Genomic DNA, 14,000 nt, shown 5'->3' on the forward strand with positions numbered 1-14,000 from the left:
AAATTTGTATCTCCCAATCATAGACAAATATACATATCATCTGTGCTTCAAACCTACTCCTTGAGTAAATACATATGACTCTGCAGACTCCCGCCTCACTCATCAGCCATAATTATAACTTCATGGGAATTAAACGTACCTAGTTCATAAAAATAAACATTATTTTCATCCTTTTTTTTCCTATGGGAATATAGAAAATCGATACAGTCTCAATGAGGTTTACAATTCGTCTTATTTCGGAACCAAATATAGTTATCCCAATGAATGAATTACATTATTAATGCAACATTAATGGAAGAATATTTCATATTATTTGACTAATAGTAAATTTGTAGGCTGACAAGGCATTAATATAAATGGATAACTGTCATCCAATCTATCTTGGAAAACGCCTGCAGACTCTCATGCAGTGGCTACATTTACAAGCCTTCTTTCAAATTGTGTACGATAAAGAGCATTTTTATGTTAAAAAGGTATGACTTTCAATTATTAAATGAGATATTTTTAAACTTTATGAATATCTTCTTCTTGAGGCCATGAGTAAAAAGCACCTATTTTCAATTTTAATTATATACCACTATTTTTGGTTTTGGTTTCTTTCTTAGAAATATGTTTGAAATACAAATATTTATATTATAATTTGTCCATTTAAAAAAAAGTTTGTTATGTGGCAAAAGTACATGGATTCAGGGTGGGCTCTATTTAATAGGAATTTCATTTTCTATCAAATCATTCTTTGGATTTAAAAATGGTAATAAATCGGTGGATACATGCACTGTTGACCTATTACTAGGAGATTATCATTGATTTCACTCCAACGCAAATTGGAACATTAAATAACAAACTCATTTCATGGCTATCCTGCTCTCAATTGATCCCTTTTTGCTAAAACTCATTCAAACTTTTTGTTTCACCAAAAAGTTGTTTGAATAAATAGATAGGTTGAGATGAACCTATACCCCACCTACCCCCATTATTCTACATTACTGATGTAGACGAAATTACATTTTCTTTGAACTCTCAAGATTGAATAGATCTATCCTACTTAAAATTATATTTCATTATTTCTACTGATTTAAAATTATCTTGATTTCAAGATTTCTTACTGATTTAACCAATGGATGCAAAACTTTTTATCTTGAATTTTTGTACACGAATGGATGCAAGCTAGTTAAGTTTAATAAATGCATCTCATTATTTTGTTAATGTAATGGTGTCGTGTAAAAAAAATTCTGGAGTAATCACTTATGTATGTATTTTGGAGTAGTTCATAATATTTCAATGCAATTTTTGCTTTTAAATAGTTATCATTGATCAAGTATTTTACTTAACAATACATTCAAATACCGAACAATTAGAGATTGGATAATATATTTTTAGAGTAAATAGATATTTCTGCTCTCTTTATACTTTTGTAACAAAACCAAACTTCCTTCTCATATATTCTACATTACATCATATATTGATAAATTAATAGGTCTATATATATATTATAATATAATTAAAGTCAAGGCAGAGGAGTTAAAAAAAATTAGTATCTATATCATTTTTTCTCGAACAGGTCAGTCGAAGTTATAAAAAACCTTCTAAGAAATTCAAGGACATATTTTCATGAGAGGATAAGGGATAAATACTTAAGCATATTAATCATAAAATGTGAAAATTACTCATTTTAAAGTTTAGAGTTTGGATCTTGTATTCATGTCAATAAAATTATTAATAAAGACTTCTTTAGAAACGCAAATGACTTCAGATCCTATCATCACTTGAAGTCATTAATTAAATTTGCTGACATAATTGAAAAGTTTTACTTGAAACTATACAGATTTCTCCTTCTCTTATTAGGTTTATTATGAAAAAAAAGGAAAACTTCTTGAGCTGAATCATATTCTAGAGAGTTAAAGCCTTCGAATGAGAACACGCAAAATAACAGTTTTCTTATACAACGGGGGACGTATTGAGTTGTGAACCCCAAACACAACGCCGTAGCTTTTATAACTTTGTTGTTGAGTCACTATTAAGAAGGTGTCTCACTCTCCAGATCCAAATCCCCAAATAGAAGGGCCAAGGAAAATAAAACTGTAGAAAATAAACTAAATTCACCAAAAATTTAATATGGAGCTCACTTCCTTCACTCACAAAGTGGAGTTGAGGAAGGCCCAATAAAAAATTACTTATATTGAACTTGAGTCTATTAAGAGACCTCTCTAAAGAGAGAATCCTGAAGAAAAAGTCTTCAGAAGCACACCCTCCATTCAGAGGAAAATGATCCAAAGAGCTTGACTTCCTCTTAACAACTGAAGATTTAATTTAATTTTTATTGATTTTTTTCATTTAATTTCCTTTTCTACAAAATATAATTTTAATTTTTTTTTCACTAGTTATTCTATAATATTTATACTCATTATATCAAAATGGATATTATATTAGATATTTTTAAAGGATATCAGATTTATATAAATATATGATTTAGTATATACCAATGAGCCATGGCATATATAGCTATGTACAATGTACTAAAATATATATATATATATAGATCCAACCAAGTACTTGTACTAACCAAAACAAGTAATCATAAAGTTGATTGTAAAGCAAGTTTGATAATTTGTATGTAAGTCCATTACATTTTCAGAACTAAACTTATATCTCATGTAAAAAAAAAAAAATCTTATAAATGATTGAGTAGAATAGAAATACACGTTATACAATTGATTTAATCAAGCAATACATAGGTATGCATAATGTAAATAGGTAGATTATGCCATTTTCAATAAAACCCTACAAAAATAAACTATTTCAAAATTTAAATCCAATCTTATATTGTTTGTTTAAAGTGAGAAACAACACTTTAGCTTTGCTGAGTAAAACCTTTTTCCTGAGACTTTAGATAATATTTATCCAAGAAGGAAGTATGATGTCTCAATATATTTTCCTTCAATTCTTGAGAATGGTTTACTCCATGAGGAAAAGTTATGGATATCATAGAACATATACGTAGAGATGAAAATTGTGTATAATTTGAACATGGTATTAAAAAAGAAACGGAAAATCAACATGGCAATCCTGACAATTGGAAGAATGATTTGGAGGAGAACAACATTGTTAAGGTCAGCTATTTTGGAGGCCTAAATTTAAAAAAAAAAACCATTTTTCTAATAATGAAAAGCTCTTTTTCATGAATATTAAGGAAAGTAGTGATCTATTGCAATGTATTTGGACGTCAAAATGGGACCCTGAAATAAAAGGACTTAAAGCCTTACTGTCTACCACCAATGTATCCCTTTAATGCCTAGTTTGATTATTTTCAGACACTAATATTGATTAAAATCATGTTATTACCGTATACAATCTATGGAAATTCAAGGGAATACTAAGCAAATTTCAGAAAACCCACATCCTAGAAGCCAGTTGCATTAATTCCTTCCCTGTTCCCACACTTATATATAGGACATGTTAGTTTATCGATCTCATATTAATTTTAAAACAAAAGTACATCAACAAACGATAGGAAATTGTAATTAACTCATAAGTCATATGCAATGAATAGGAGTATGAATATTTAATTCTCATTCTGTTCTTCACAAAGTAGGAACATCTAAGAATCTTCCCCAGGATAGCTTCTTCTTGGGATTCTGAAAGAGGTAAGTATCGATAAATCTCTACAAATTTTTTTTGCTAATTCTTTATTTCTTTCTGTATTATTAAAAACAAATTATCTGTATAATTATAAAACAGTCGGAACGATTCATTAAATTGAAAATTCTACCAAAAGTGACGTCATAGACTTATGAGAGGTTGGGTGTTTTGTCAAAATTATCCTATATTGTAGAGCCTCTCGGTACAATACACCAGAGTGAAAATTCTAACAAGCCCAATTACACGATTGTTTAACCTTGTATTCCTATTAACCTTGGTATTAACTAATATTATGCTGAGAATAATAGCTTCTTCTAGAGGTACTAGGCGTATTTGTGCTTTGGCAACCTATAAAAGTCCATCAGGTGTCCACTATTTATATTTATTGATTTATCAAATTTCCTCTTAAATTGTCTCCTCTGTGACGTATCAAAATAGTTCCCGTAAGGTCTATTTCAAAGGTTTGGAAAACAATTTATGTAATACCTTGTGAGGTTGATTTAAATATTAATCATGGTTAGTCAATACTTATTAATTGCAATATATTTTTCATAAGGGTAACATATAGATCAGGGTATGATAATGATTGATCAACTTCGACCAAAAGGTTTTTTTTCTTCTAAAATTGGTATCAATCTTTCACATAAACAGCAGGAATAAAGGTTATATTTTATTTCCAGATATGTAATTGGGCTCTGTTGTAAATAAATAAAAATGTTGAATGTACCTACATTTAAATCCCATTCAAGATGCTCTTATGTATTAGTATTTCATGTAACCTTTCTTATGTACAATAAAGGATGTACAGTTGAATAAAGACCATGATAAGAAGATGTCGTTGTACATTCATATACAATATATTAAACATGATTATAGCTTTTTATATACAGTAAGTATTCTCTCTAACAGAATCATATTTGCGAGAATTCAAGGTTGCGAAACCAAATTTATTTTGGCAAATAAATGTACCGATTTGTTTTACATTTCATTTTATTTAATAAAGAAATACATAAGTGCTTATAAATTATAGGTGCCATAAATTAGCCATGTTAAACTATTAATCATTTTCTAAGTCAAGTAGAAATATAAGAGCCTATACTGGTTTGCTTAGATTGAAACTTTTGGTTTATAATGAGGGGATGCCTGGGTATCATACCTTGATGAAGTCACCCCTTTGATCCTCAGGGATATTACATGAGTCATTGGCAGCAGCAATATCCTTGATGCCATCTCTATCACTTCCTTGCTGAATGGGGGCTTCACTGGCTCCTCTTTAATGAGCTCTTCATCGGATTCATCTTCTGATGCTGCGCTTGAACCTAATTCTATTGTTGCATTAATATATTCTATTGGATATTACTTTGTCACCGCCAAGTATGAATCCACATTTATGATGCTTTGATATGAAAGGTGCACAATGGAAGGATATCGATACACCCAATTACCATAACATCCAATCTAAAATAATAAAGAAACTCTGCCAAGTTAGGATTAAAATACAAGTGTCTGAGATAAAATTGTATAATAAATAATATTAGATCAAGCAAGAATTGCATGAAATTGTTAAAAATATCATAACTATATAATGAATTATTATATAAATTAATTAATTATGTATTCAAATAAATTATTTATTATTGAACAATGACACAGAGACTAAATATCTTTAAATATTGCTTATAAAAGGTTGGACACAAAAATGTTTCCCACATTTTATCTTCTGTATTACTACAAGTGATTTTATGACATCTAAAAGGCCTCTTTGTCTAACTTTAAGATGCTAGGGTGAGACTTCATAACATCAATACAACAACTCAGTTTCAAATACGAATATATAAAAATATTTAGAATTTTACTAGAAAATAAATTTATTTTTTATTGCATGAAGCTTAAAAAAAATATTCCATGTAAGGTAAATTCAAAAATAGCCTATAAAAATATAATTTTTTATGTAAATAAATCAATTCAACATTCATAAGAAAGTAGTCTCCATATTTCGTGGGCCTGAAATATAAGCCACATTGTCCTTTGATAGCCTGATAATATCAATGGATTAATATGAAGAAAACCATTTCTTCGATTTTGTTTGATTTCGGGCAACGGCAAAAAATAAAGATTGACATGGGAAAGGTTCCGTAATAATTTCTTGAATATTAGGGCATATCCCGCATGCTCTTTAGTTGTACAGTGAAAAAAATCATTTACATTAATCACTATTTGGACATTCTTTCAATCTCAAAACCACATGTAATAGAGTTTTTACATTAGATGTGTTGTTTTCCATTCGCGATAAACGTTCCATTTACACCAAACCTCTCAAACACTTCGTGAGATCTTAAAAGGTGTCTGTCCAGAGCAATAGGTTATATAATTTCAATTATTGTAGTAAAAAATTGATATTTTTCCAGAATTATAGTTATTAAAATGTATATTTATGGTGGTGGGGAATAAGGGATTTGAAGGAATCGTCAGTGAATTGAGAAGTTCAGTTTCTAATTATTAGAGCATTGTTCCTCAAACTTTTTTTTTTGTTATGACACATTTCAAGAGTGTATCAAATCTTTAGGCAATCAAGTGTTATATATAACTAATTTTAATTTTATGTTATCTTTTTAGCCTTAATAATAGTCACCCAAGCAATCTTTGGTGATGACTCAGAGCAGGTGGCTGAAGGATCGCATGAAGTATTCTGAGACTCCATTTCACAGTCAATCATATCTAGTTCTTGTGAGATTTTTCTTTTTAGAAAACGATCCATGAACTTAAAACTCTATCCTTGCTCTTTGAGAAACGCTGGATTAGACAGGGAAGTAATTACAGGGTCAAAATTTTCACCAATTAAATTGGTTAAATGAATTCAAAGATAGATTATTAAGATATAGAAATACACCGCAAGAGTGTGGATACTCATCTATTGAAATAGTTCAATATTCTTCCTAAATGATTAGGGTTATATATTTATATTTTAAAATAACTTTTATAATTTTTTAGAGCATAATTATGGGTCGAGAAGTGTATTAATTTTGAAACCATTTGTCCAATTGGACTCCTAAATAACTAATAGATTTGTATTTCTGTATTCATAAAGCTTCTAATTATGAAAAAATGTTTAGGTCCTTTACTATTTAGTGACTAAGAATTGATTAATTTGTCATTATTAAATTCAGTTTATGTTAAATTAAAAATTATAGTTTGATTTTAATATAGTTATTAATATCTTTTTATTATTATTTAGATAAGATGATTAATAATTTCTTTATTATTTGATAAATATATCCTGTTTATTCATGTTCCTGTACTTTATTTTGGTTTTATTTTTAAAGGAAAAGCTATATTTATCTTAAACAATATGTTATTATTTAAAATTTAATATTTTTCGTTACACTATGATATATTTATTCACTTTGAAGCAATTTCTTGTAGGAGTTCATTAAGTTATTTTAGTTTAGGTCTAAGGTAAGGAAGGCGAATGAGTGTTAATTTTTGAGGAAGTGTCATTCTTATTGTGATACTGACGTGTATACACAATCCATAAATATTCAAAGGATCATCACAATTTCGGATGTAGATAAGAAAAGAGTTTATACAAATTATTGAATCTATAGAATGGGCTAGTAGTGTCATTAGTAATACATCCATTTCGGCAGCAGTATCTATTTTTAAAAAACAGTTGGATATGAATCAAATGAAATTGAATTACAACTACATGAAACTCCAGCGAGAAACAGACCTGGCCACGGTCCAAATATTGTATCGGAAATGGTGAATAAGACTGGAATAAGTTAAGGGCATCATGTCATCGTCACAATTACTTTGGAACTGTTCTTTTGCTGAAAGATCTCGGACAAATGAAAATTGCTTGCACTAAAACTCTTCGTGAAGGCCGTTTGGGTGGAGCAGACGAAAGAACAATTATCTGAGCCTTCAAATTTTATTTTAAATTTAGTTATTGCAATGCTGAAAGCACTGGACTGCAAGATGAAGTATACTAGACGTAGATGGAAAGAATGTAAAGGTTGCATACATCATATATAAGAGGCACAAAGTTCCTTTACACCCAGAATGAACGGAACGTTATCATACAAAAGAGTAAATGTTAATTTATAACATAATATAGAAGATGTATTTTTTTTTTTTTAAATTCATTATTATGTAGTCAATTCAATTTTTGTTATCTTATTATGGAGTGGGAAAATAGGTACGTGCTTGGGCAGTATTTCTTTAGTAACTTTTGAAATTTTATTTTTTTAAATGTATTTTATTACAACTACGAGACAAACAAAATAACAACTAACTCAAATTTTGAAGTACATAGTTATCAACATTTATGGGTTAAAGGTAAGAGTAATTAATGATGGAAGAAGGTATAGAAGTTGGATTATAATGGAAGTCAGGGATGATGACCAATACACAGTGGAGGTAGATGGATCTAATAGATTGACTAAAAGGAATAGACGTTCCACTGTCCATTTGATGATCCATTAAGGATTCTGAATAACGAAAATGAAGATATTGTTGTAGATGAACAAGGAATCAAAGAAAATTGAAAAAAATCAACATTTACTGAACCAAGACAATCGTCCAGAACAAGCAAAAAGGGATAATCTATGAACCCAGTTCGTGAAAATAGATATTATATTGTATAATTATAATACAATATCAGGGAGGGAATGATGAAATATCAAAGGCTGCGTGATAATAAACTTGAAACATTGCGTGTAAAAAACCTTGTTATAATTTGAATAATGAGTAAAAAATAGTTTTATCTTTTATAGACATTAGGGACTTTTTCATATTTGTAAGTGTATCTGTTTCATTATGGGTATATCATTTTATATTTATTTTTTAGTAAAAAACATCTTGATCATATATATCAGGAAGATTTTTATTCAAAGAGGATAGAGACGGTAAATCCAGATACTTACATCAAACTTCTGGATAAGAAAGTGCTACCTTAACAAGAGAAAATTTTGAGGGCATATTTTCACTCAAGACAGAGCTCCGTGTCATCGGGTCGCTAAAACCCAAGTGTTCCTGTGAGATAATTTTACTGACTTTTGGGACCTCAAGAGTAGCTACCTTCTCCTCAGACGTGAGCATCTTGGACTACTCTATCTAGGCGTCTCCATGGGAGAGGGTATGTGAAGCTTCCATCAAAAAAGAGTGGGCCTGAACTCGAGTTCGACTACATAGTCAAGGTCTACAAAGGATTAAGGCCTCTTATTGAGGCAATCACTAGAGCTGAGGGCTCCATTCTGGAATAAAATTTGTGCCAAACACTATTTCCAAATGATTTTGTTAAATTAATGTCCTCACGAAAAAAATAAAATGTGTACCATTAGATAAGATCAACCCTGCACATAGCATATATAAAGAAACATATTAGTTTATATTGAGTTTTCTTGAAAAAGTAATTATGATATTTTGAGAAATATAATCATTAATAAGATTACTAGACTAACATAGATTTATCTATGGCATCAAAGTTTTATAAATCAATCAAATTTAGACTCCCAATGTACGGATTTTATATTGAATTGGAAATTATATTGTTGAGATCCCTAAACTTATGCTTATTTGATTTTTTTTTAAATGATTTCAATCCATGCGTTGAACATATGAATTGTGCAGGATTCCGAGGGATTTTGATCATTTCCTGGTATTGTAACGTCAACGATTTTTTGAACCATCAATTCATCAAACTGCTCATATGGTTGATCTATAAAAACGTTTGTTTCACGTGAATATAACAATTCTTGGTCTAAGAATGTTATAAAGTGATGTTAGATCTATTTTTATCAAGGTTTTCCCTTACTCTATTTCTATTTGTTGGGGTTTCCAATTTTGTTCTTGTAGTCAAAAGAGTTAGAACTGCATTGTTAGTCAATAGCCATCGTCCTTCTACAGATCGACGACGAAATCGACAGATCGGGCCTAAATTGTAAAATTATACATAATAAAATACAAATGTTTGTTATCAAAATATTTATTATTTAACATGAATTCTTACGTCGCAAATTCTTGAATTATCCGTTGAAGTCCACTTGGGACGTCTAACAGCGCTAATTTACAACTTTCCCCGATCCTTGTCCTTTCGAAAGGAAAACATTCTTCGAGAAATAGAACCTCAAGCAATTTTGTGGGTTTTAGACATATTGTTGTAATTAAAGCCACAACACATCACTATTATGATAATTGATAATATAAATACCAATGGAATATAATATCAACTGTATGAATTTAAATAAGTAAACGAATCAAATGAACAATTTTGTTTTATATTTATTTAAACTTATTGGCTATTTTAATGAACTGTGCACGTATTGAATATAATGCAAATATTCTATTATAAACCAATGAAAAATTATTGATCAATATACATGACTGCTCATTCCTTTTTATTCTCTTTAAATGTACGTATTAATATTGTAATTAGTAATAGGAAGTTGAATCCCGTTACAAACCTCAATTACAAAGTTTTTGTACAAATTTGGAAAAATAATTTCCTAAAAACCTCACTCATCAGCCATAATTATAACTTCATGGGAATTAAACGTACCTAGTTCATAAAAATAAACATTATTTTCATCCCCAATGAATGAATTACATTATTAATGCAACATTAATGGAAGAATATTTCATATTATTTGACTAATAGTAAATTTGTAGGCTGACAAGGCATTAATATTAATGGATAACTGTCATCCAATCTATCTTGGAAAACGCCTGCAGACTCTCATGCAGTGGCTACATTTACAAGCCTTCTTTCAAATTGTGTAAGATAAAGAGCATTTTTATGTTACAAGTTATGACTTTCAATTATTAAATGAGATATTTTTAAACTTTATGAATATCTTCTTCTTGAGGCCATGAATAAAAAGCACCTATTTTCAATTTTAATTATATATCACTATTTTTGGTTTTTGTTTGTTTCTTAGAAATATGTTTGAAATACAAATATTTATATTATAATTTGTCCATTTAAAAAAAAGTTTTTATGTGCAAAAGTACATGGATTCAGGGTGGGCTCTATTTTATAGGAATTTCATTTTCTATCAAATCATTCTTTGGATTTAAAAACGGTAATAAAACGGTGGATACATGCACCCTTGACCTATTACTAGGAGATTATCATTGATTTCACTCCAACGCAAATTGGAACATTAAATAACAAACTCATTTCATGGCTATCCTGCTCTCAATTGATCCCTTTTTGCTAAAGTTCATTAAAACTTGAAAAAATAATTTTTGCTTTTAAATAGTTATCATTGATCAAGTCTTTTTTTACTTAACATTACATTCAAATACCGAACAATTAGAGATTGGATAATATATTTTTTGAATAGATAGATATTTCTGCTCTCTTTATACTTTTGTAACAAAACCAAACTTCCTTCTCATATATTCGACATTACATCATATATTGATAAATTAATAGGTCTATAAATATTTTATAATATAATTGGAGTCAAGGCAGAGGAGTTAAAAAAAATTAGTATCTATATCATTTTTTCTCGAACATGTCTGTCGAAGTTATAAAAACCTTCTAAGAAATTCAAGGACATATTTTCATGAGAGGATAAGGGATAAATACTTAAGCATATTAATCATAAAATGTGAAAATTACTCATTTTAAAGTTTAGAGTTTGGATCTTGTATTCATGTCAATAAAATTATTAATAAAGACTTCTTTAGAAACACAAATGACTTCAGATCCTATCATCACTTGAAGTCATTAATTAAATTTGCTAACATCATTGAAAAGTTTTACTTGAAACTATACAGATTTCTCCTTCTCTTATTAGGTTTATTATGAAAAAAAAAGGAAAACTTCTTGAGCCGAATCATATTCTAGAGAGTTAAAGCCTTCGAATGAGAACACGCAAAATAACAGTTTTCTTATACAACGGGGACGTATTGAGTTGTGAACCCCAAACACAACGCCGTAGCTTTTATAACTTTGTTGTTGAGTTACTATTAAGAAGGTGTCTCACTCTCCAGATCCAAATCCCCAAATAGAAGGGCCAAGGAGAAATAAAACTTCAGAAAATAAACTAAATTAACCAAAAGTTTAATATGGAGCTCACTTCCTTCACTCACAAAGTGGAGTTGAGGAAGGCCCAATAAAAAATTACTTATATTGAACTTGAGTCTATTAAGAGACCTCTCTAAAGAGAGAATCCTGAAGAAAAAGTCTTCAGAAGCACACCCTCCATTCAGAGGAAAATGATCCAAAGAGCTTGACTTCCTCTTAACAACTGAAGATTTAATTTAATTTTTATTGATTTTTTTCATTTAATTTCCTTTTCTACAAAATATAATTTCAATTTTTTTTCACTAGTTATTCTGTAATATTTATATTCATTATATCAAAATGGATATTATATTAGATATTTTTAAAGGATATCAGATTTATATAAATATATGATTTAGTATATACCAATGGGCCATGGCATATATAGCTATGTACAATATACTAATATATATATATATATATAGATCCAACCAAGTACTTGTACTAACCAAAACAAGTAATCATAAAGTTGATTGTAAAGCAAGTTTGATAATTTGTATGTAAGTCCATTACATTTTACAGAATTAAACTTATATCTCATGTAAAAAAATCTTATAAATGATTGAGTAGAATAGAAATACACGTTATACAATTGATTTAATCAAGCAATACATAGGTATGCATAATGTAAATAGGTAGATTATGCCATTTTCAATAAAACCCTACAAAAATAAACTATTTCAAAATTTAAACTCAAGCTTATATTGTTTGTTTAAAGTGAGAAACAACACTTTAGCTTTGCCGAGTAAAACCTTTTTCCTGAGACTTTAGATAATATTTATCCAAGAAGGAAGTATGATGTCTCAATATATTTTCCTTCAATTCTCGAGAATGGTTTACTCCATGAAAATATAATAACACATATACAATAAATACAATAACAATAAATATACAATATAAACGTCAATTTGACTTAAGAATATTTGTATGTTGTATGTATTGAAATTCATGAATACCTTAACCAGGTTTGTCACATATCTATCCAACGTGTAAATGAATTCGTAGATTGACAATTTATTACTCATTTATTTACTTATGGTAATTATTAAAAACCTTAATAACTCTCTCAGTCAAAATGAAGAGTTTTTGTGATATAAAGTGTGTATGTTTGTAAAGAGAAAATATATTCATTGTTTTTTCACTGCTACGAATATTATATTTTTTCAATCACAGAACCTATTTATTTCTAGGTGTTGTTGAGGTTCAAAGCATATAATATCCAAAGTTTTTAGAATTATATTCACTCATGACTCACGCAACGCTCATCAATAGACTGAGGATTTGTTTGCAATCTCTCAATTGCTCAAAAAATTGCTCATTTTAAAGCAATTTGGAGAAATTGCTCATATTGCGTTTTTTATTTGAAAATTGCACATCTTTCTAGAATATTATCAAATAAATAGAGAAAATGTGAATTATAGTTAGATTACACAACTGCTTTAATGATATTCTTGAAGGGAAAATGGGCATCCAAAACCCTTCCTTCATTAGGTTGGAAAACAATACAAAAATACTCCAAGGTTCATAGAAATGTATTTCTATTATTACAGCCAATGAGAAGAAGGGGAAATTGGCCACAAATTCGACTTTTGAATAGTTCTTCTTGAAACTTGTAATAAAGGATAAATATTTTTGTGCCAAATTTTCCCTAACTTGAATCCTGAATACCTCTTGTAATAAATTTTGTTATTACTTAAACTTCTAACTTCAAAATGTCCAAATTTCTACGAATTAAATGGATCAGTGAATTTATGAAAATATTGACATTCCTTTTGTTCTCACTGCGGCTCGAAAGCTATTTAGTTTAATTCTTGGGGGAAAAAGAATTGAAGTTGACAAAAAATACAAACTATTAAGATATCTGTTCACCTTCAAGCACAAAAACAATCTTCAACTTAAGAGTAAAATAACTTCCCCCATTCACAGAAATTCTGATCTTTCATTTATAAATAATATGACTCCTGAAGATATTGCCAACTTCAAATTTGCTCCAATTATTTATGTGGGCGTTGAACGGCCTTTTATTATGTTTATAACTACAAATATGGATCGAAAACAAACATTTACGGAAGAAAATCTTTAAAAATATTAATTTGTTGTTATAATATTGCAAAAATCATGAATAAATTATCAAAAATATAAAACAATACCGATGCATTGAAATTGTAAAACTGTAATTTTCTTTAATTTAAAAAGCTGAAGTTGGTATTTTGGGTGCTCATTTTTCAAAATTTTAGTGCCCATTTTTTGCTCCAAAATCATAAGTCTAGTCATGTATATTTAACTA

General features: G+C 29.0%; 3 long non-coding RNA genes across 3 annotated transcripts in view; 1 reads left to right on the plus strand and 2 right to left on the minus strand.

The window, feature by feature from the left end:
* Positions 1-13,179, plus strand: part of LOC121124245 (uncharacterized) — a 105,840-nt gene extending 92,661 nt beyond the window's left edge. The window contains exon 5 of the long non-coding RNA XR_011781855.1: positions 12,904-13,179. This is a non-coding gene — a long non-coding RNA (uncharacterized lncRNA). The remainder of the gene's footprint in view (positions 1-12,903) is intronic.
* LOC139906376 (uncharacterized) lies at positions 22-10,189 on the minus strand. The gene is made up of 2 exons (XR_011781865.1): positions 10,154-10,189; positions 22-78 (listed from the first exon to the last, which is right to left on the minus strand). It is a non-coding gene; the product is annotated as an uncharacterized lncRNA (long non-coding RNA).
* On the minus strand, positions 4,659-9,996 carry LOC121124665 (uncharacterized). The gene is made up of 3 exons (XR_011781823.1): positions 9,650-9,996; positions 9,102-9,573; positions 4,659-5,097 (listed from the first exon to the last, which is right to left on the minus strand). It is a non-coding gene; the product is annotated as an uncharacterized lncRNA (long non-coding RNA).
* Positions 13,180-14,000: the final 821 nt, after the last annotated feature.

The sequence above is a fragment of the Lepeophtheirus salmonis genome, chromosome 9, assembly GCF_016086655.4.
Source record: "Lepeophtheirus salmonis chromosome 9, UVic_Lsal_1.4, whole genome shotgun sequence".
NCBI lineage: Eukaryota > Metazoa > Arthropoda > Copepoda > Siphonostomatoida > Caligidae > Lepeophtheirus > Lepeophtheirus salmonis.